This window comes from Equus przewalskii, chromosome 14 (assembly GCF_037783145.1).
Source record: "Equus przewalskii isolate Varuska chromosome 14, EquPr2, whole genome shotgun sequence".
In the NCBI taxonomy this organism is placed as follows: domain Eukaryota; kingdom Metazoa; phylum Chordata; class Mammalia; order Perissodactyla; family Equidae; genus Equus; species Equus przewalskii.
The window spans coordinates 81,256,544-81,278,797 of NC_091844.1; the positions used below are offsets into that span (position 1 = coordinate 81,256,544).

General features: G+C 43.3%; 1 long non-coding RNA gene across 1 annotated transcript in view; it reads right to left on the reverse strand.

Annotated features, from left to right (window-relative positions):
* Positions 1–21,626, reverse strand: part of LOC103540277 (uncharacterized) — a 56,337-nt gene extending 34,711 nt beyond the window's left edge. The window contains exon 1 of the long non-coding RNA XR_542226.2: positions 21,516–21,626. This is a non-coding gene — a long non-coding RNA (uncharacterized lncRNA). The remainder of the gene's footprint in view (positions 1–21,515) is intronic.
* Between the last annotated feature and the right edge of the window lie 628 nt (positions 21,627–22,254).

Below are 22,254 nucleotides of genomic sequence, written 5' to 3' on the forward strand. Positions count from 1 at the left end.
AGTCACATTCATAGAGTTAGAAAGTAGAATAGGGATTAGCAGGACCTGGGAAGAAGAGGAAATGGGGAGTTATTGTTTAATGGGTGCAGTGTTTCACTTCGGGAAGAGGAAAAGTTTCCGAGATGGACAGTAGTAACGGTGTCACAACAAGGAGATGGTACTTAAGGCCACTGAACTGTACACGTAAAAGTGATTGAAATGGTAAATTTCATGTCATGAATATTTTCCCACAATTTAAAAAGGAATGAGCTGATGAATGCAAACATTTAACAGCATTCTCTAGTAAGCATCTGGCTTCTAGTAGCCCCATCACCTAACAAGCTTTAGAAACTTGAGAGCAGAGCTGCTAGGGTACAACTTGTTGGTATTTTAAGAATGTTCAAAAAACAAAAAAAGACTACAACTTTTTTTAAATGCAGAGATACAGAGAGAGAAAAAACATTGGCTCATAATTCCACCACTCAAATAATCCCAATTGACCATATTTTTAAAAGGACAAATAATAACATGCACTTACTTCGAATATTTAGCAGTGTACAACGTTGTATGATGAAGAGTACAAGCATCCTTTCCTTCCTAGTCCCTCTCTCAAAAGATAATCACTATTAACAGTTGCTAAATGTGTCCTTTAAGAAAACAACAACAAATGGTATGCTTAGACTAGTGTTATGATGGCGCATATGTGTGTGCATATATTTTTAAATTTTCACTTAGCATGTTTATGTTTACATTTTACTTTATATTTACAGTTTGAACATTTACACAATTTGGTTCATACACTGTATACTTTTCAGTATTTCACGTTTTTCCCTTGAAAATCTTCTTAGGGATTTTTCCATCTCAAGATATACAGAGCTACTGGGTGACTGTTTAGAATTCCTGATGAAACCTTTAAGCTGCTTTTAAGCTTTTTTGTGTTTTGTGTTTTGTTTTGTTTTTTGACGCTAGCAAGTTTATTTATACAATGGAACTGGTAGATCAAAATATGAGCAATTTGTATTTTAATTAAACATTGGCAAATTACAATGCATAATAGTAGCAACAGCCTAAACTCTCACAACCTGTGAGTGTACCCGCTCCCCACACACTCCCCGTCAGCAGCAGCCTTTGCAGGAATCAGTGGTCTAACTTTTGCCTCTCTGATGAAGTGGCGTGGTGAATGTTTATTTCAATTTCCTTAACGAAGTGGCATACTGAGCATCTTTTAACATGTTTCATTTCCGTTTTTCTTTTCCTTTAAATTATTTGTTGATTTTACTGAATTTTCTATTACTTTGTCTTTAAGGATGAAGGAAATTAGGCTTTCATTTGTGATATGTGTTGCAGATATGTTCCCCAGATTTCTTTGTTTTACTTTGTTTTAGCTCTTCTGTGCCAATATAACATAATAACATAAATTCAAAATTTTATCTAGTCATCTGTATCTGTCTTTTCTTTTACAGCTTCTTGGTTTTCTATCCTACTCAAACAGTCTTTCCCTCCTCCACATGTAAAAACAAACTCATTCAAACTTTTAGGTAGACTATCTTTGCTCTGTTTATGCAATAAACAGTACTGTTGCTTTGAATGGAATAAAATATAAGAATAGTGAATGGATCCTAAAATTTGTATGGAACAACAAAAGACCCCAAATAGCCAAAGGAATCCTGAGAAAAAAGAACAAAGCTGGAGGTATCACACTCCCTGATTTCATAATATGCTACAAAGCTATAGTAACCAAAACAGCATGGAATTGGCACAAAAGCAGACACACAGATCAATGGAACAGAATTGAGAGCCCAGAAATAAACCCACACGTCTATTCACGGCTAATTTTCAACAAGGGAGCCCAGAACATATAATCGAGAAAGGAAAGTCTCTTCGATAAATGGTGTTGGGAAAACTAGACAGCCACGAATAAAGAATAAAAGAATAAAAGTAGACCATCATTTAACACCATACACAAAAATTAACTGAAAATGGATTAAAAACTTGAATGTAAGACCCGAAACCATGAAACTTCTAGAAGAAAACCTAGGCAGTACGCTCTTAGACATTGGTCTTAGCAGCATATTTTCCAGTTCCATGTCTGACTGCACATGGGAAATGGTAAAACAAAATTAATGAATGGGACCACATCAAACTAAAAATCTTCTGCACAGCAAAGGAAATCATCAACAAAAGAAAAAGACAACCTAACAATTGGGAGAAGATATTTGCAAACTATATATTTGATAAATAGTTAATATCCAAAATATATAAAGAACTCATACTTCTCAACAACAAAAACACTAACAACCCAACTAAAAACTGGGCAAAAGATCTGAACAGACAGTTTTTCAAAAAAGATATATAGATGGCCAATAGGCACATGAAAAGATGTTCAACGGGGCCGACCCAGTGGCATAGCGGTTAAGTTCCTATGCTTCACTTCAGTGGCCCATGGTTTGCTGATTCAGATCCCAGGTGCAGACCTACGCACCACTTGTCAAGCCACCCTGTGGCAGGTGTCCCACATATAAAATAGAGGAAGATGGGCGCAGATGTTAGCTCAGGGCTAAAGTTCCTCAAAAAAAAAAATGTTCGACATCACTAATTATTAGGGAGAGCAAATCAAAACTACAATGAGATACTACCTCATGCCCATCAGAATGTCTATAATTAACAAGACAAGAAATAGCAAGTGTTGGAGAGGATGTGGAGAAAAGGGAACTCTCACACACTGCTGGTGGGAGTGCAAACTGGTGCAGCCACTAAGGAAAACAGTATGGAGATTCCTCAAAAAATTAAAAATAGAACTACCATACGATCCAGCTATTCCACTCCTGGGTATTTATCCAAAGAACATGAATGCATGAAGATACATTCACCCCTATGTTCATCGCAACATTATTCACAATAGCCAAGACTTGGAAGCAACCTAGGTGCCCATCAAGGGATAAATGGATAAAGAAGATGTGGTATGTATACATAATGGAATACTAATTGGCCATAAAAAAGGATGAAATCTTGCTATTTGTGACAACATGGATGGACCTTGAGGGTTTTATGCTAAGTGAAATAAGTCAGAGGGAGAAAGTCAAATACCATATGATCTCACTCATAAACAGAAATAAAAACAACAACAAACAAATATATAGAGACAGAGAGTGGATTGGTGGTTATCAGAGGAAAAATGTGGAAGGAGGAGGGCAAAAGAGGTGATTAAGGCACGTGTGTATGGTGGTGAATTGTAATTAGTCTTTGGATGGTGAACATGATATAATCTACACAGAAATCAAAATATAATGATGTACACCTGAAATTTACGTAATGTTATAAACCAATATTACCTTAATAATAATAATAATAATATAGTCAGTAAAAGAAAAAATAGTGAATGGGAATGTTGAGGTCAACTATTAAAATGAAGATGAAAAACATTATGTCAACTGATTTTCAATAAGCAAGCCGAAGCAATTCAATGGAAAAAGAATAGTATTTCCAACAAAAGGTACTGGGACAACTGAATATCCACATGCAAGAAGTGAAGTTGGACCTCTACCTCACACCATACAAGAAATCAACTGAAAATGGATCATAGACCTAGATATAATAGTTAAAACTATAGAACTCCTAGGAGAAAATATAAGAGCAAATCTTTGTGCCCTTGGGTTAGGCAATGGTTATAGTTTTTTAGGTGACTCCAAAAGCACATGTGACAAAAGAAAAAAAAATAGATATATTGGAATTCATAAAAATTGAAAACTTTTGTGTTTCAGAGAACACCATCATAAAAGTGAACATACAACCCAAAGAATGGGAAAAATTATTTGCAAATGACCTATTGATAAGCGATTTGTATCCAAAAGACACTACTTCACATTCACTAGAATGGTCAAAATAAAAGACAGCCAAAATACCGGTCCACAAAAACATTGAAAAGCAAAATGAAAAATAAGTTTTGGCAAGGATGTGGAGAAAGTGGAACTTTGATTCATTGTTGATAGAATTATTAAATGATACAGACACTTTGAGAAATAGTTAGGCAGTTCCTCAAAATATTAGGCATAGAGTTAGCATAGGACCCAGCAATTCCATCCCTAGATATATACCCAAGACAAATGAAAATACATGTCCACACAGAAACTTGTACATGAATGTTCATAGAAGCATTACTCATAATAATGAGAAGATGGAAACAACCCGAATGTTCATCAACTGATGAACATATAAACAAAACGTGGTATATTTATACACTGGAATATTACTCAGCAGTAAAAAAGAGCAAAGTACCAAGTCCTGTTACAACATAGATGAACCTTAAAACATCATGCTTCACAAAAGAAGCCAGTCACAAAAGACTACACGTATGATTTCATTCATTTGAAATGTCCAGAAAAGCCAAATTCATGGAGACAGAAAGGAAATTCGTGGCTGCTTAGGGCTGGGAGGGGCGTGGGGTAATGGGGAATGACTCCCAGTGAGTACGGGGTTTCTTTGAGGGTGATAAGATTGTTCTAAAATTAGATAGCAGTCATGGTTGCACTGCTCTATGGATATACTAAAATCCCCTGAATTGTACACTTTACAAGGGTGAATTTTATGGTATATAAATTATATCTCAATAAAGTCGTGTTTTTTTAACTTTATTTTTAAAAACAGGCAGTAGGCCATAGTCTGCCAGCTTCTGTGCTAGTCTTTCAATATTTTGTACTTTTGAAATATTTGATAACAAAAATGGAAAAGAATGAAGAGGAATAAAATTGAGTGACAAGGAGATGGTGGGGGGGGCAGTCAGAAATGGATACAGAGAGAAAACTCAGAGAAAGACTGAGAGAAAAAAAGCATCTGTTCTTCCCTCTGCATATACACATCTGTAGATAAAACGCTCCCAGCATCCAGGACAAACACTGGGCTTGAGAGAGGGGATCTGGTGAAGTTTGTCACCAGGAAACGTGGAGTAGACCAGTGAACAAAGCCCTGTATGGAGTCTAACCCTGCTCCCACTGTTCCCTAATGGTGAACCCAAAGCCAAGTCACTTTGCTGTCTGGGCATCTGTTTTCTTATCTCTAAAAGGGTGACGCTGGGCCAGCCCCAGTGGCCTAGTGGTTAAGTTTGGCTGCTCTGCTTCGGTGGCCCAGGTTCAGTTCCCAGGCACAGACACACACCCATTGTCAGCAGCCATGTTGTGGTGGTGACCCAGATACAAAATAGAGGAAGATTGGCAGTAGATGTTAGCTCAGGGTGAATCTTCCTCAGCAAAATAATAAATAAATAAAAAATAAAATAAAAGGGCAATGCTATCTTTACAAGCATAAAGCTCAAACACTTGAAAAATACTAATACATTATAAAATGTGTATATTTTTAGTATAAAACTGATGTTTCTCTGTTGACATGGTATGAATGAAGGCTTCTTATTAGAATTTCTGCTTCTTAATAAGAATGCAAATATGTCCAAAGCAGAATAAGAAACTGATATCCATTTTCCAAATAAAATTTGATATAATTCAAAACAATGGATGGAAGTTCTAGTCCAATCTTTGTAAGCCTCAACCCGGTGTAAATGTGATCTGGGCCACCATTTTCTCACCTGACGAGAATGAAGTGGGAGAATCAGGTATCTCTTTGGTGCCTTCCAACTTTGCAATTCCAAGAAGTCAAAATGCCACTTAGAGCCAGACCCTCTCATAATGACTGGCATAATGACTAAAGACAGTATGAAGCCCTTGTTTTTCTGAAAGTGATTGGCCACTTCCAATAGGAACATCGTAACCTTTTACAGAAAATAAATGCACCTATTGCACTGTGATCCTTGGAAAAATTTGACTAACTCTTTTATCTTTGCTCTTCATGTTTACTGTGACTAAACATTACTTTAGGGAATATCATAAATATGTACCAGAAAAGTGGACAGGATAGCAAATGAAATGAGAAGACTGGATAATGAGACCCGGCTTCCGAGGCTGGGAGACGTTGAGTGTGTCCATCACTCCTTCCCTCATTTTTCTCAAACTTTCCTTCTTTTTGGCCCTTCTGCCAGCCTCTGGTCTCAGATTGTTCCCTAAATGCCACTTCTTATCAGATCTGTCAGCTCAGTCACCAACACTCGGTTCCTGACGTTGGCTTGTCTCTGGTTCTCTTGGTGTCTTTCCCCTTGTCTGTCCTTAGTCAGGCCACAGCTTCACATCCAACTTCTTAATTAGCACCAAAAACACAAAGACACGGCTGCCCGTGCTGCACACTGGCTACAGTGCTCCTCCTGTGTTCCCTTCTCTCTGGATACAGAGAAACTAAAGCGTGTGCAACTGTTAGATAAGAAAGTTTCAGGGTCACATAAGCTGGGACTTCAGCTGCATAAACCTAGGTGCTACCATGGCCAGTCCCTGTGAATATGGTGGCAAAAGAGACACCTGTCCAAGAAAGGCAACAGAAACATTGACTGACCCTCGGGGATGGAGATTTTGTGGTGGAGCTCACAAAATGCAGCCAAAAGATGCTCTGGACTTTGTCACTTCTCAAAGCCTTCTTTGAGGGATGGGCACAGGAGCTGGGGTAAGGAAAGTTGGGAAAACCTGCACGTGACTGTCTTCGGCCCTCTTGCTCACCCACTGGTAAACCCCTCGTGGACCATCACAGAGAGGAGACAGGTTTCTTCTATAAGAAGGAAGAATGATGAGGCATCTCCAGGTCCTTCTGCTTCTGGGGGCTGTCAGCCACTAGATGTCCTATTTTTCCTTTTTTGTCACAAGCAGAGCAAATGGAAGGGCATCTCCACGCACCAAAGTCCCAGGCAGGGCAGGGCGTGCCACCGACTTGGGCCCACTTGCTGGTCTTGTGGGCACCCAGGACCAGGCTGCGGTGGAAACTCTGCTGTAACCAACCCTAACCAACTGGAAGCAAACGAGGGGACAGGATCCCTCATTCCCAAGGGTCCTCCAACCAGGGGTCAGCAACCTGTCTAACCCTGCCACCAGGCCCTTCAAGAAGCCGCCTTGTCCTTACATTCCTTCTGGCTACCCAAGTCCACTCTAACACCTCACTGCAAGCTCTGTATTGCGGTTTGTTCTCCAAGAATGGCCGTCACCAATTCTTTCTCTTCTCTCTCTCTAATTAGCTTTGCTCCCTGTGAAAATCCAGTGCTGCTCGGGTCTCTGGGGAAATCTGTTTCTTCAGGAAGCTTTGGCTCTCAGTCAGTTCTGCTCTAACTGATCCAGGCTTTTCAGATTCTCCAACCTTCCCTTCAGTGACCTGGTGGATGACCTACTGTGAAAGTTTCCACTGCAACATGGATAGAGAATGACTTTCTCCTGCCAGCATGTAGCTATGAAATGCCCTGGAATCCCAGCAGCCATCACCATGGCTGTCCACTCTTCCTAGAGGGTGTGTCACAGACTCAGAGGTCCTGGTGGCCCTGCTACATAGAACATTGCTAAGGCCAGAACCTCCAGATGCTTCTGTCACCTCTTTTGCTTCTCCATTTGTGCCATTTGTCATCCCAGCAGCCCTGCATTGCACTTCCTACAGCGGCTCAAGTTTGTCTCACCCATCCCTGGCAGTATCCCTCCCATGTTTCCCCAGCAGCAGTGAGCTCAGAGCTCCAGCCCATGGCCCCACCCTCAGCTGGCAAAGCAGCCCCAAGCCTTCACCCAGTCCAAGTTCATTGGCCACCAATCTCCTCCCCTTCCAGGGAGCATTCAACTTTGTTAAGAGATTGGACATCCATCAGGCTTGTGCTTTTGCCAGGAGATTTCTTAGACATTCTCATGCAAGCAAATTAGTGTAATGCTATATAAACCCAGTTCCTTATCTGAAATGTTCAGCCCTGAGTGGAGAATTACCTGATGATCATGATTCCCTTCATTAAAAAGATAAAAAGAAAACAATCTTTGTTTCCCATCTCAGCATCCTTTCCATTTTCCCTTTCTCTTTGGGATGGTATTTCAAGGGCCGTCATGGCTCACTAAACAGGTCAGTTCCCACTCCCTTGCACCCTAAGGCCAACAGAAATATTGAAGGTGTATTCTTGATTTGGTCCTATGGCAACAATTTATTAGCAGTATCACTTAATATGAGTCAAAAATCCAAAATAATTGCTCCCTAAACAGAGCTGCAATCCACATTGTAGTTGGTGCCAACAAGGTGTCACATGGCAAATCAGCAGCCACCTGTTAACAGCACACATCGTGTCCCAGCAGGCTTTACAGGTACTGCCTCATCCACGCCTCACAGCAACCCTACTAGGTAGACGCTATGACTAACTCTAGCTTGTAGATGATGCAACTGAGGCATAAAGAGATTACCTACTTGCCCAAGGTCACACCACTGTGAAGTGTTAAAACTAGAACTCTGGCCATCTGGCAGCAAAACTTGTGCTCTAAACCACTCTGCGACACCGCCTTGAATTCGAAAGACATACCTGATCCCAAGGAGGAAGAGAAGAAGCTTTGAAAAGCACCTTCAACATTGAAGGGATTTTTCTCAGAGATGCTAAAAGGGAAAATTACCTTATGAGACACGCAGAAAAAATTCTTTATAATTTTGTTATCCCCAAATCTTCTGCACCTTGGCAGCTGCTCCTCTCAAAGTCTCACTTCTCTGATCCATTTCTGAATTTTCTCCGAAATCTATAGACCGCTTGGATCTCAAATCCCTTTCCATATATGGAAGAATTTAGACTGTTTGCCTTCTTTCAATTCTCCTCTTCTCTCGTATCCTGGTCAGCAAAACAAAGCCGCCAAAGGCAGACTGCGTTCAGCAGGGAAAGGGTGTAAAAGCTTTTCCATATTTTTACATCCTGGTCATGTTTATGTGAATTGTGTCGTGAAGTCAGAACCTCAAACACACCCCACTGGAATTTTGCTACTCTCCCCAACACACAAGATGGACCCTTCATCCTGCCTATCACTCCTCCAGCCAGAAGGCGATGGTGCCGGTGGATCTGTCTTCCCAGCTCCCTGGCACTCCCTCCAGCTCGCCAGACCCTCATCCACAGACGAGACTGCTCCTTTGTCTCTCCCAAGGCTCCAAGGCATAGGACAGCCTATCTAAGTTCCACCATCAGGTTTACATCTCTACTTCTTTGTCTACTATTACTTCTTCTTCCTTTCTAAATCGCTATTGATAGATCGCACTCAGATTATCTATAGAACCGACAGAATCAGCAGAGCCATTGGCTTAGACTGGCTGGGGAGCCTCTTCTGCGGGCACTGTGATTTTGTATTTAAAACCAAGACTATAAAGTTGGCCCTGTGTGGATGTGTTATCTATCCAGCCACTGCTACGCCCTGACCCCAGGCTGCACTGCCTCCCCCGTCAGGCTCCTCTCAAATATGGGCAATAAGTGCTAGGGCTGGGCTGGGAGTACCCTCAGACCAGCAGGGATAATTCAGCTGAAAACCAGGGCCATCCATCTCCCCCTGATGAGTCAGTCCATCACATCCCAGTGGGGAGCCCTGGATCTCAGCGCTGAAATACTTTCTATTTCAATGAAGTGCAACCCCTGACGTTCTTGCTCAGTGCTCTTGCAGCCACGGAAAAGGGCGTTGATGAGAAGATGAGAGGGATGAATTGAAATGTGGTAACTCCGGTGATGTATCGCCTCCTTAGCGGATGAATCTCAACCTAAAGAGGCACACAGTTCCTTAGGAGGGTGAGTGGGAATCTGCAGAGACACAGATAGCATTTGAAGAACTGTATGTGATATTTAACGTAGATGTGTATCACCGCAAAACTAAAAATGCATACATTTAAACTACAAAGGACATCAAGTAAAGCTAATAAAATCTTGTTGGGCAGGGAAGGTGGAATGACAGGGGTGAGAAATATCACCTGCGATGGCAGGCGCTGGGCAAGGAGCACCACGCCCAGGGTCTCGTGTTTTCCCCACTACAAGCTCAGCAGGGACGTGGCTACATAACTTAAACTCAGTGACTTCGTTCCCTACTCTGAAAAAATTAGAATAAAAGCAGCACAATCCTCATAGAGTTGTAAGAATTAAAGGAGATAATATGTATTGGGCACTTCCAACAGTGCCTAGCACGTGGTGATCACAGCATAAGGACTGATGGTTATCTTCAGCTCTTAGCCTTCCCCGCCCCGCAGATGGAACAGATGAAAGCCACCCGGCCTCAGAGCAGCAGAGCTGAGGTTTCAACCTCAGTTTTCTGAGTCCAAATTCTAGTCAACGCCACAGGCAGACTTTCTGTTACCTTTCCAGAAAACATTCTAAATGGGTGATTTGGTCTCAATTAGCAATAACGCCATAGTAAGACAGGAATTGTTCTAAAGAGGAAAAAGCTCTCAGCCTGGAGTTGGAGAACTTGTGGTCAAATGCCAGGTAACAGAGGTGGAGAGAGACACATGGAGCACAGGTGTCTGGAGGAGAGGTCTGAAGTTCAGACAAAAATTCAAGGCTGGAATATCTGTAATGAGGAGTTGTTAGTTTAGCAACAGTTACTGAGCCCCAGGAACGAATCAGATGGACCAGGATGAATAGATAGAGTTTAGAGAGAGGAAGGCATAAGACAGAACACAGGACAGGACACCTGACCTGCTGGTGGAAAATAAAGATTTGGAAAATGCCAAACGCACCTTGATACTGCGGGTTCCAAGGTGCTGATGCAGAGCAGAGAAGGCGCGCCCTTGTTCTCCCGTATAATTGCATCTCACACTTTCTGCGTGATACAGATTTGCTCTGAGATAAGCTATCTAGGACTTTCAATTTCTCTGCTGGCTGAGATCCAACTCAAATTTGGTATTTCCCGGAGTGTTAACAACCATGTCTGTATTTTGGTTCTGTACTTATTAGGAGTTCTCTGAAAATAGCCTCTAGCAACTTCTGCTCTGCCTTTCTGAATGTGATGCTGAAAACTTGCAGCTGAATATCATTTTCAGCTCTTCGTTTCTTCTGAGAAGTATTGGGGTGGGAATTCACCTTGGTCCCTTCAAAGCCCAGAGATCAGCACCCCCTCGTCCTGTGGAAGCCACATCCACGGTGGAGCAGTGCCGGCTCGTGGTTGGCTATGGCAGATTGCATACTTCTACGTCTTAAAAGTTTATCACGGGTCCCTGCCCACTCTCAAGTGAAAATTCAGGCCCATTAGTCGGCCACGAAAAAAGAGAGAAATTACTAACGTTTCACATAAATTCAAATCCTCCTAGAAATTATGTAGAAAATAGAGTACGTTGAAGAAAACCAAAGTGGAGAGAAAAGCATACATGAAAAATGAACCTCCAATATGTGATGACTAAATGAAATGTTAAAAGAGAAAGGTTATAAATTCACTTTTCTTTTGATCAAACAAGTGTTTTTGACATGTGCTAGGATCCAGGCACTGTCTGGGCATCATTGCATGGACTCTCTTTAGTAATCACAACACCGGAAGAAAGGTTTTTGGCACCACTCCACAGATGGAAGAACCATTTTTCAGAGAAATTAAGTAGCTCTCTCTGTGTCACACAGCTAGAAATTAATATAGTCAGGATTCAAACTCAAGTCTTCCTGGCTTGGAGAACATGCATTAAACTACACAGACATGCAGGGCCCCACATACCAATCATATCTTCTAAAAGGAGGCACATGCACACACTTACTTGCAAGAGACTGAAACAACACACCAGGGTCAGGACAAGGAGACCAACAGGTCAAAACGCAAGCCTATTGAGTGGCCTGTTCAATCCTGGAAACAGAGAGATCTGGCTGGTGCATATCAGCTCTTGAAGGCACAAAATGAGCAGTGAGTATTCTCGAGTATGGAAATATCGCGAGGAGATCGTAGAGGGAAAGCAATGTTTGAGAAATGAGGAGGAGGCTGCTGCACCAGCTGAGGCCCTGTGGTCATGAAGCGGGAAGCTGAGCTGGAAATAAGTTGGGACTACAACACAAAGAGCTGTAGATGTCATGCAAAGAGCTTGGACATAGTTTTGTAGGAAATGGTGGGACAGAGAGCTATTGAACGTTGAAGGTGAGGGCCGTGACTTGTTTTAGGTCTCATGTTGGGGCAGTGAGAAGGCTGGACGCTTAGGGTAGAGGGGCACAAAGTCCTATTTGGAGGCCTCATTGGAATGCTCTTGGTGACCCTGGTGTATGGCCTATAGCAGTCTCAGCCGGAATGGAAGAAAGGACAGACATGGGAGATATTATCAGGAGGGAGCAGAAGTGACTAGATTTGATGACTAATATGGGTGGTTGGGAAGATGTGGTGGTTAATTTTATGTGTCAACTGACTGGGCCACAGGGTGCTCAGATATATGCTCAAGCATTATTCTAGGAGTTTCTGTGAGGGTGTTTTTGGATGACATTAGCATTTTGGTCAGTAGACTGAGTAAAGCAAATGGCCCTCCTTCATGTGGGTGGGCCTCATCCAATCAGTTGAAAGTCTGAATAGAACAAAAAGGCAGACTCTTCTAAGTAAGAGAGAATTCTTCCTGCCTGACCACCTTTGAACCGGGATTTTGGCCTTTTCCTGCCTTTGGACTCAAACTGAAGCACTGGCTTTTCCTGGGGTTCAAGCCTGCCATCTGACTCACCCTGTAGATCCTGGGACTTGTCAGTCTCCATAAAAGCATGAGCCAGTTCTTTATAATAAATCTCTTTATATAAAAACATCCTATTGGTCCTGTTTCTCTAGAGAGCCCTGACTAATACAAGATGACATCAAAATTTTAGCCTAGGTCAATGGGAATTGGTGACCATCTCAGAGATCAGAGCAGAAGCAGGTTTGGGGGAAGATGGCCCACTCAATTCAGACATGAAGTTTGAGGTGGGTGAGAACTAGGAGATGGGTGTATGTATGGGTCAAAGCCCAGGAGAGAAATCTCAGATGGATCCAGAGATTCGGAAGGCCTGAGGAGGTGTGCACGGCTGGGGGCCGAAATCACCCAGGAAAAGGATCTAGGACACAGCACTCTGCTCAGGGCGCAGTGTCTGGCCTGAAACCGATGACTCAATGGCATGGCGAATGGTGGCCCTGAATATGTTCCTTCCAGGCACACAAGACCTTTCTCCATTTCTAGGAACTGGGAATAGGAACTGGGATAAAAATTCCTAAGTCACCTTCCAGGGAGAGAATCTATGAGATGGCTCCACTGTTGCTCTCTTACACGGAGCCCTGACCACTGTCCAGGACCTGCCCAGCCCTTCAAGGTGTCATTTCTCCTTTTTCTGGCATTTGATGTTGAGCTCCCTTAATATGCCATTGTCTAAGTTCACGGTCCCTGCCATTCCAGAAAATAATTCTTCACTCTGTCCCTAACAAATCTATTTCCTGCTAAGGTGGAGGACTTCTCTGTTTGGGTCCATTATGATCACTGGGAATCCATCAGGCAGGGCCCACTGGAATTTTGGGAAATTTGGACTAAAAGAGATCTCTTTGCCCACTTAGACAGAGGGGAGAGTGACATGCTACCAGGATTTGGAAAACACCACTGCACAATAGAGATACATTTCAAAATTAGTGTTGAGATACTCCAGGGCGCCTCATTTCGGCCATCCGTGCATTCATCCATTCATTCAGCAGACATGTATCGAGTGCCCACTGTGCACCAACTGCCCGCTGGGTGGTACCCACAGCAGTCATAGAGCAAGAACCACATCAATAAAATGGGGTTAACAATGCCTACTTAGAGGTTATTGCACAGACTGAAATAACATATGTAAGGGGCTTAGCACAGTGCCTAGCCTGTGTAGGCGCCCCTTAAACTCCCATATTTCCCCCGTCTTGTCCCCATGTCCCAAATCAATCAGTAAATTTGGCTTTTTTGCTTATTTTCTTTTGATACAGCAGGTTCCTCCCACTTTGAGTCTCTCTTCCTTCTACAATTCTTCTTATATAAGGTAGGCCACTGTCCAGTTGCATTTACAACTGGAAAAGCCTGCCTCTCAGAGGAGCTAAGAATTAGACAAATGCAGCCAAAAATAAACAGGAGCAATTATAAGTGCACCTGTGCAAGGCCAATGTGGGGAGAGGTCCCTGGGCACCCCAAAGCCCTGTGATCAGCAGGAGAGTGCTGACTCCCACACTATGTGTGAGTGTGTGGGTCAGTGCACCCATGTGCACAGCCCAATCGTTCAACGTCCTTTCCACTCGAGAGCAAACGTGGGCACAGGTAACATTCTGCATCATGCCTGCGAATCAAGGATCTTCCAGCCGTGCTACGTTTTAGACTCCAGTGAATTAAGGCTGTTGGAGACCAGTGGACAGTTTCTTCTCCTTGATAAATGACTAGGAGAGTGAATAATATTCAGGCTCACCCACCTCGAAGGCAGCTGTTCTTAGGGTTAATTGGAAGGTTGGCCTGCTTAAGCCTCCCATATTTCTTTGGTAAGGAAAAAAGTCACAAAATCATATGACCTTCATATTTGGTTCATGACTAGAAACAAATCTTCCATGGCTGCTATTTCCAAGAATGCTCATGGGGAAGGGAAGCAGTGGCCATGTTTACAGGGCACTAAATTGTGTGATTAACAAATGTGGTTGGACAGTCAGAGCAGAAAATGTCGACGCCAATGTGGATTTGCAGCCAGAATTCTGCACGTGGTTATTCTGCCCCTCGTCCACGCTGCCCGCCCAGGACGTCGCCTCTGAGGCAGTGACTGGGGAGACAAACTCGGAGGAAGAGAAGCCTGAGAAAAATGCCTGCAAAGTGAGAAGAGGAGTAAAGAGGAGCCACAGGGCTCAGGAATTCTGAGCCACCGAGTCCATTCCTCTTCTCAGAGATGGAGGAACTGAGGCACAGAAGGGCAGTAACCTTCCCAAGATCGTACGTTGTTTAGAGTGATAATTCTCCCACGTTTGTGGTCAGTCACAAACTGATCCAGAGTCTCTCTGCCCTTCTCTGTTCCCCTTTCTAGCTCCACCCCAAAACATCGGGAACATGCACACAAACACACACACACACAGTGAAAATGCAACAAACGTGTGTTTGAGAAAAGATACACGGAATTGAATTGAACCAGCAATGGAACCCTGACTGGCCAGCGCTGGGGCTTGCAGGACCTTGCACCTTTTGTGTTTTTTTATTTGTTTAATAATGTAAAGGACTTCCATGACCCAACAACCTAACCCAAGAACTAGAACATTCCCACTAAGTAACATCGGTCTTCTGTTCCCTGCATATGTCATCTTCCTGTCTCTTCTCCCCCAACAGAAGTAATCAACATTCTGGATTTTGTGTTCACTGTTATATTGCATTTATGTGTATACATAACAACAGATCATTTAGTTTCCTTAATTTTTAACTCCACAGAATCATCATACTGTTTGTATCAGATTTATTTTTTCCATTCACAATCATGCTGTCATTTATTCAGACTATGTCATTAAAGTTCATTCATTTTCACTGTTATGTAATATTCCCTTGTGTGACTATACCACAGCTTATGAATCCATTCTCCTGTCAACAGACTTACGGGCCATGTGAATTTTTTATTAGAAAGAGAACTGCTATGAATATTCTCATGCACATCTCCTGGTCCACACGTACCAGACTTTCTCTCAAGTACACACCCACGAGAGAATTGCTGGATGCTACTATGTGTGAATGTTCAAATTTACAAAAGTATCGCAAATTACCTTTCAAAATGGCTATAGTTGTTTACATTTCCAAAGTAAAGTAGCAGAAACACCGTTGACCAACGTTCCTTCCAAAACATAGAAATGTCAAACTTTTTCAATTTTGCCAAATAGATACAAAAAGCTATCATATTGTAGTCTCAAGTTCCATTTTCATGTGTTTATTCATCAAATGTGTCTCCTCTTCTGTGAAATTCCTGTGTGTGCCTTTGCCCACATTTATTGGGTAGATGTTTTGTATTGATTTGAGTTCTTAATACTAAGATTCTGTCAGTTGTTGATGTCACATTTACCATCTCCTAGTTTGTAGCTTGTCTTTTCATTTCCTTTATGGTGTCTTTTGAGGATCAGAACTCCTTAATTTTAAAGTAGTATAATTTATCAATCTTTAATTTTACAGTGGTATATTGAATTTTAGCCAGCCCTGGTGATCTAGAAGTTAAGATGTGGCACTCTCAGAACTGTGGCTCGGGTTTGCTTCCCAGTCAGGGAACCACACCACCGTCTGTTGGTTGTCATACTGTGGTAGCTGTGTGTGGCTGCGGATGCTGAAAGCTATACCACCAGCATTTCCAATACCAGCAACGTCACCCATAGCTCACAGGTTTTAGGAGCTTCCAGACTAAGACAGACTAGGAAAGAGGACCTGGCCACCCACTTCCAAAAAAATTGGCCATGCAAACCCTGTGAACAGCAGTGGAGCATTGTCTGATACAGCTCCAGGAGGTGAGAGAATGTGCAGAAAGACCAGGCAGGGTTCTGCTCTGCTGGACACAGGGGCACTAGGAGTTGGAATCGACTCGATGGCACTAACAACAACGATATTGGATTTTACTGCCCAGACCACTGCCAATCCTGTATTATAGTTTACAGTTTACACTTCTCATCTTATCTGTACCCCATAAACCTGGCGGGCAAGGTTTAACATTAGCCTCATTTTGTAGAAGAGATAAGTGATTTGCCTGAAGTCACAAAGCCAAGAAGCAGCTGTATGAGAAACGGGGGTCAGGTCGTCTGATCATCAGAACTGCTCTGGTTCCATCGTCCCACACTGCCTCTCCCCGCCATGCCAGGTATTCATCCACCCATCCTCATGACAAATGCTTATTTTAGGGTCCTATGGGCGTTATGCATAGTGCTAAGCCCTGGAGATAGAGAGATAAACTGGATGTCTACCCTTGAAAAGCTTGTATCAGAAGGACTGTGCCCAGAGAAGGCTTTGCATGAGACAGCTGAGCCTGGACTTCAGGGAGAAGCAGGGTTTTCCAAAGTGTGGGGAGATTTGGAATGCGTGGGAGCATTCTAGATGAAGGAAACAGCATGAGCAAAGTTATGGAGGCACGAGAGAGCCTCTGTGGTAAGGCAGTGAATAGCATGCTGTCCCACGTGGGGCGGGTGGGGGGAAGTAGTGGGAAAAGAGGCTGGACCACAGGCAAAGGTCAGATTGTGAAGGGCTTTGTATGCCTCCCCAACTGTCATTGTCCTGTAGGCAATCCATCTTTGACTCTGAACCTCTGAGATCTGGCCTGCAAAGCCACTCTATCCTCTGATACTCCTTCCAAGATTTCCTTCTTGAAGATTTCTACCTGACAGGAAGGGCATTCCTCTCATTGGTCCTCTGGGTCCAAGGGTTTTCTCCTCAGTGTGGCACTCTGAGACTTGATAGGCAAAGCTTCATTCTGGACTATCAAGAAATTCATAGAATTCCACCCTTTCTACCCTGCTACCATCCTCATCATCAACTACTCAGTGAACACGTGCTGAGAGTGTTGACTTCAGATGGCGGCCTGGCAGAGCACATGGCGAGATGGAGAGAGCAGAGTCTTGGGTTGGATTTTCAGCATTGCCGCTAGCCGTGTGGCCGTGGGCAAGTTTCTTCATCACTCTAAGACCACTTTTGCCAACAGTTATGAGGATTGAATGAGATACTGAACATGTCGAAAGCAAAGGGAACCTCCAGCAGATGTCAGTTGACTCCCCACCACAACATAAGTCCTAGATCACGCCCTTGAGAAGCATGCAATCTGGACAGAGAGAGAGGTCCCCTACTGAAACCAGAGACACTAAGTGTGGAGCCTAAAAAGAACTCCCATCTTAGGAGAGATGACTGAGCCAGGAGCCCTGATGCCAAACTCCGGTCTTCCCCAGGGGTCTTTGGCCTTTAAATTCCGACTACCCCATGCTGGCTCATTTGGCCCTACAACAAGGGGACAAAAGTCAAAACACACAGCTCTCATCTTTCAGAATCCCCCTTCACAAGAAAGCTGTCTAGTCTTACTATGCAAGAATCACAATAAAAGTAGATGTAATGTGGAGGAAGCAGCTCAGACTGCTGGCAGGTTTCAGAGGCCTTGACTGGACGTGGAGACCCAAACAGTCAAAATGACCTAAAACTGTTCTTTCTCCAACAATCATTTGAATCTGCTTAAAAGAACCATTTCCCTGAAGTTAATGAGTAATGGAGAAGAATTGTAATGAAGAACAGACAGAAATTTTGTTTTAAACCCACACATACACATGTACAAGTGTGCGCCTCTGAAATTTGGAGAGAGGAAATTGGAAATCAGGATAGGTGGTGCCTAGACTGGGAAAGTGCCCAACCAAGCAGAAATAAGAGAGAACCATGCAAAATGCACTTGTTCTCTTACACGTACAGAATAGCCTCAAAAATTTATCATCTACTAAGCCACAAAGCAAGACTCAACAAATTCCAGAAGAATCTATTTTGAACACTGGGTGGAAGAGTTCCCATAGAGCACTTCTGCATTTGCTTCTGATGTGTATCCCTAAAAGTTTCAACAGACCCAGTTTTGTGTTATTTTTTTTCAGCTTCGGATTCCCATAACATGCAGGTGACAAGCACCGGGATGCCACTGTTGAGCACTTCACAGGATTTCTCCCAGAAAACTCCTGTCTCCTCCAAGTTAGAGCCCCTAGCAGAGGGAAGCCTCTTGACATCTCCCATGGGGTGGGATTTGTCTTATGCAAGACCCTCTCATTCTGCTCCAATTTAGCAGTGCTGATGGGAAATTATGTAATTTTCTATATTCACCTTCTTTCTCTAGAACATTCTGGGGATTTGGAGGGGGGCATGGGTCAGAGCCATACCAAGATGAGCCAGGATCTTCCGTTTCCTTCCTCAGAGCTGCCTACCACGGTATCGAACCTCACATTCTATTTCTTTGTGTGTTTGACGACTTTGCTGCTGCTAAATCTTTCTTGGCTTTTACAACTTTTGTTCCTTCAGCTGGTCCTTGAGAGAGGGGGATTTTGCAATCCATCCTTATCTCACCACCATTGCCTGACAGTCCCTGTATCAGCAAGAAATTATTAAGAAGTTTTCTATCCCCCAGCCTGTGCCAACCTTGCCGGAAATCAAGGATAATTAGACAAGATCCGTCCTCAGCAGCTTATTTTGATCTAGTTATTAAACTATAAAGATGTGATCAGAAGCTACAGTATTAGGGCTTAATAAATAGAAATGAAGAACAGTGTCCTAGGAAAAATCCTAAATTGCACCCACCCAGACAGCATCATCGTAACCAGCTGCACAGCCCCTCGTGGGTTTCAAAATGCGTTCATGTTCATGATCTTGTCTGAGCCTCGCCAAGCCCAGTGACCTACACAGAATAAGAAAAACCGAGTGACTTGACTGAGGTCAGAGCCAAGGGTGTGAAGGAACTGCAGGTGGGGGGAGGGCCTGGGAGGACGTGGGATTATCACACAGAAAAATTCTCCCTGAGCTAAACCACAGAAACCAGGGCAGGAGAAAGCGGATTCACACAAACTCCAACCGAGGGAATTATTACTTCGTCAAATAAAATTTAACAAAATGGATTTCTTTTTTTGTGGTTAAAGAGTAAGTTCTGTTGCATTCAATATGCTTTTCCAATGCCTGCAAATCGAATTATACGCAACATTTTCAGGAGTAAAGCTGTTGCATGAATTCTGGCTACAGCTGTCTGTTTCAGAGCAAGAGAAAGTCTAGAATGTTTCAGCAGCAAAACAGGTCATAGACGGCCCAGAGGATCTCACACCAGCTTGAATATAACCTTTCTCTTTCTAGTACTGGATGCAAGTCTAGACTTGATTGCTAATTAGAGAAACCATGCAGAAGACCCAGAGAGAAGCCATCAGAAAAACCAGATGTATGATTTCCCAGATGGGTGATTTATGATCAGAGATTAAGCACGGAAGAGGAGACACAGCAGGACTTTGGGGTTTGGATCCCAGTTCATCCTCTTTGAAGTAGGAGCGACACACTCAGAATTTTAAGGAATATTTAAAATACAGGCTGCTTGGGACATAGCAGAGGCTCAATTTTTAAAAGCACGTATTATTTAGATAAAGGAGGGGGTTCGTTTGCGAGGGCTGGCGCAAGAATCACAGACTGAGGGGCTTAAACAACAGAAATTTATTTTCTCACAGCTCTGAGGCCAGAAGTCGTAGACCGAGGTACCACCAGGGCTAATCTCTGAGACCTCTCTCCTTGTCTTCCAGATGGCTAAATACAACACGAATTTCCTCCGGATGAGTGAGGCAGCATGAATGAGGATGCAAAAAGTGATATAGCATCTTCCTATTATAGGCTTGAGCTGTGTCCCACCAAATTTTACATGTTGAAGCCCTAACTCCTGATGTGACTACATTTGGGGACAGGACCTTTAACGAGGTAATCAAGGTTAAATGAGGTCAGAAGGATGTGGCCCTAATCCACCAGGACGAGTGTCCTTATAAGAAGAGAAAGAGATGCTAGGAATGCACACGAGTGAAAAAAGGCCATGTGAGGCCGCAGGAAGATAGCGGCTGTCTGCAAGCCAAGGGGAGAGGCCTCAGGAAAAACCAGCCCTGCCGACACGCTGATCTTGGGCTTCCAACCTCCAGAACTGTGAGGAGATAAATTTCTGTTGTTTACCTCCCCAGTCTGTGGCATTTTTTTATGGCAGCCTGAGCTGACTCACACACTTCTTTTCCGAGGTGATTTGTTAAAAACAAAATGTAGATTTTCACCTGTTTGGATATTTTAAGTCGGGTTCTCTAAGATGTATCAAAAAGTTAAAAACGAAAAAGTGAAAGTAGTCCTACATGTTGGTGTGTGGATGGGGTGGGGGCGGGGGCACGTGCTTTAAGCCAAAGGGTTACTTTTGTCCACATATATGGATTGAGACAACCAGCCATGTGCCAGGCACCGTGGCTATCACGTGTCGTCTGGTTTAACCCTGTCCTTTTCCTCATAATGCTACCAGTGTTGGGAGTTGACATCCCCATTTCCACAGATGGGGAAAAAAGAGACTCAGAGACCTTCTGTGACTTGCCCCAGGTCGGGGAAGAGGTATGCGGCAGAGCTGGATTCCAAAGCAGGCCCATCAGACTGAGAATACTTCACACGCTCCCAGCACCACACTCCGGCCTTCCTGATATGAGGAGAATCACAAACCCTTAGCACCTACAACGTCCTGGGTCTGTTCCCAGAGATTTACATATTTACCTTAAATTTACATATTTAATTAACATTTAAAACTCACTTAATCTACACACAACCCTTTGAAGTGGGTGCTATTACTATTCCATTCTACAGATGAAAACATATGTGATGGAGAGGAGTCAAGCAACTCAACCCAGGTCCCACTCTACTATGTGAAGGAAGAGCGTGTGGCAGCACTGACATCTATACTCAGTTGGGGGACACCTGGGCCATGAGCCATGTGTGCTTTGGTGCAACAGAAGGAAATGAACCCAATAGCTCCCCAGACCCTTTCCCCTCCTTGGATCCTATTGCTCCGAATTCAACTGGGTCAACAAAAACAGACAAGACTAAATGTTAGATGGGTTTTATCCACATAGAGATTTTTCTCTTTAGCAAGAAGGAAGCTAAACCCTAATTCACTCTTCTTTTAACACAAAATTTGACCGCAATTCCCCAAAAATTTTCTTATTTTGCATTTTTTTACAGATCACCTTTATAGTTGAAAAACTCACCGATGGCTAAGAACATTCAGATGCAGAAAGCCCCCCTGTCTCTCTGGCGAGTCACGTCTCATCACAGTGTTAGCTTCTCCCTCCGCTGAGTGGTCACGGGACCCAAAGGAAGAGGCGCCTGGATCCAGTCTTCTATGACATCATCCTGATGGAATGTGGACTCAGGGTCTGCAAGGACTTTCTGCTTAAGCCTTGTTTTATTTAAGTTTATATTGTTCTTAAATCTCGTCCACAGTTGCTTGGAATCCAGGCTTCAGCTGGATTATGGAAGGGAGGCAGCAAATGTGCCCTCCTCAAAGCTGAACTCAGCGAATAGTTAGCCAAAGCCATCCTGCCCCCAGGCTCAGAGCGAGTCTTTCAGCTCCTTACAGTGTAAAGATTGCCAGCAGGCAGCAGCCTCTAACATTTACGTAACCCCAGTTATATACAGTGAAAGCACGTGCCCGTTATGTAACAGATGTTCATGTGAACTGGGTAAAATAGGACAGGTAAATCAGATGTGGAAAGCCAGAACACAGAGGCTCCCAACAGCTTTAAACATAACATTCATAACAAGGGGGTAATTTGGGTTTTTTTTTTTCCTGACCTCTCCAAGAATAACAGACAACTGAGTGTCCACAAAATGCCAGGCACCACGCCTCACAGGAGGAGCCAAGGCTTCACAGTGAGGTCGGACTGCTTGGTTATATGACATTCGGCAAGTTTCCCCACCGTGGTTTACCCACCCATCAAACAGAGA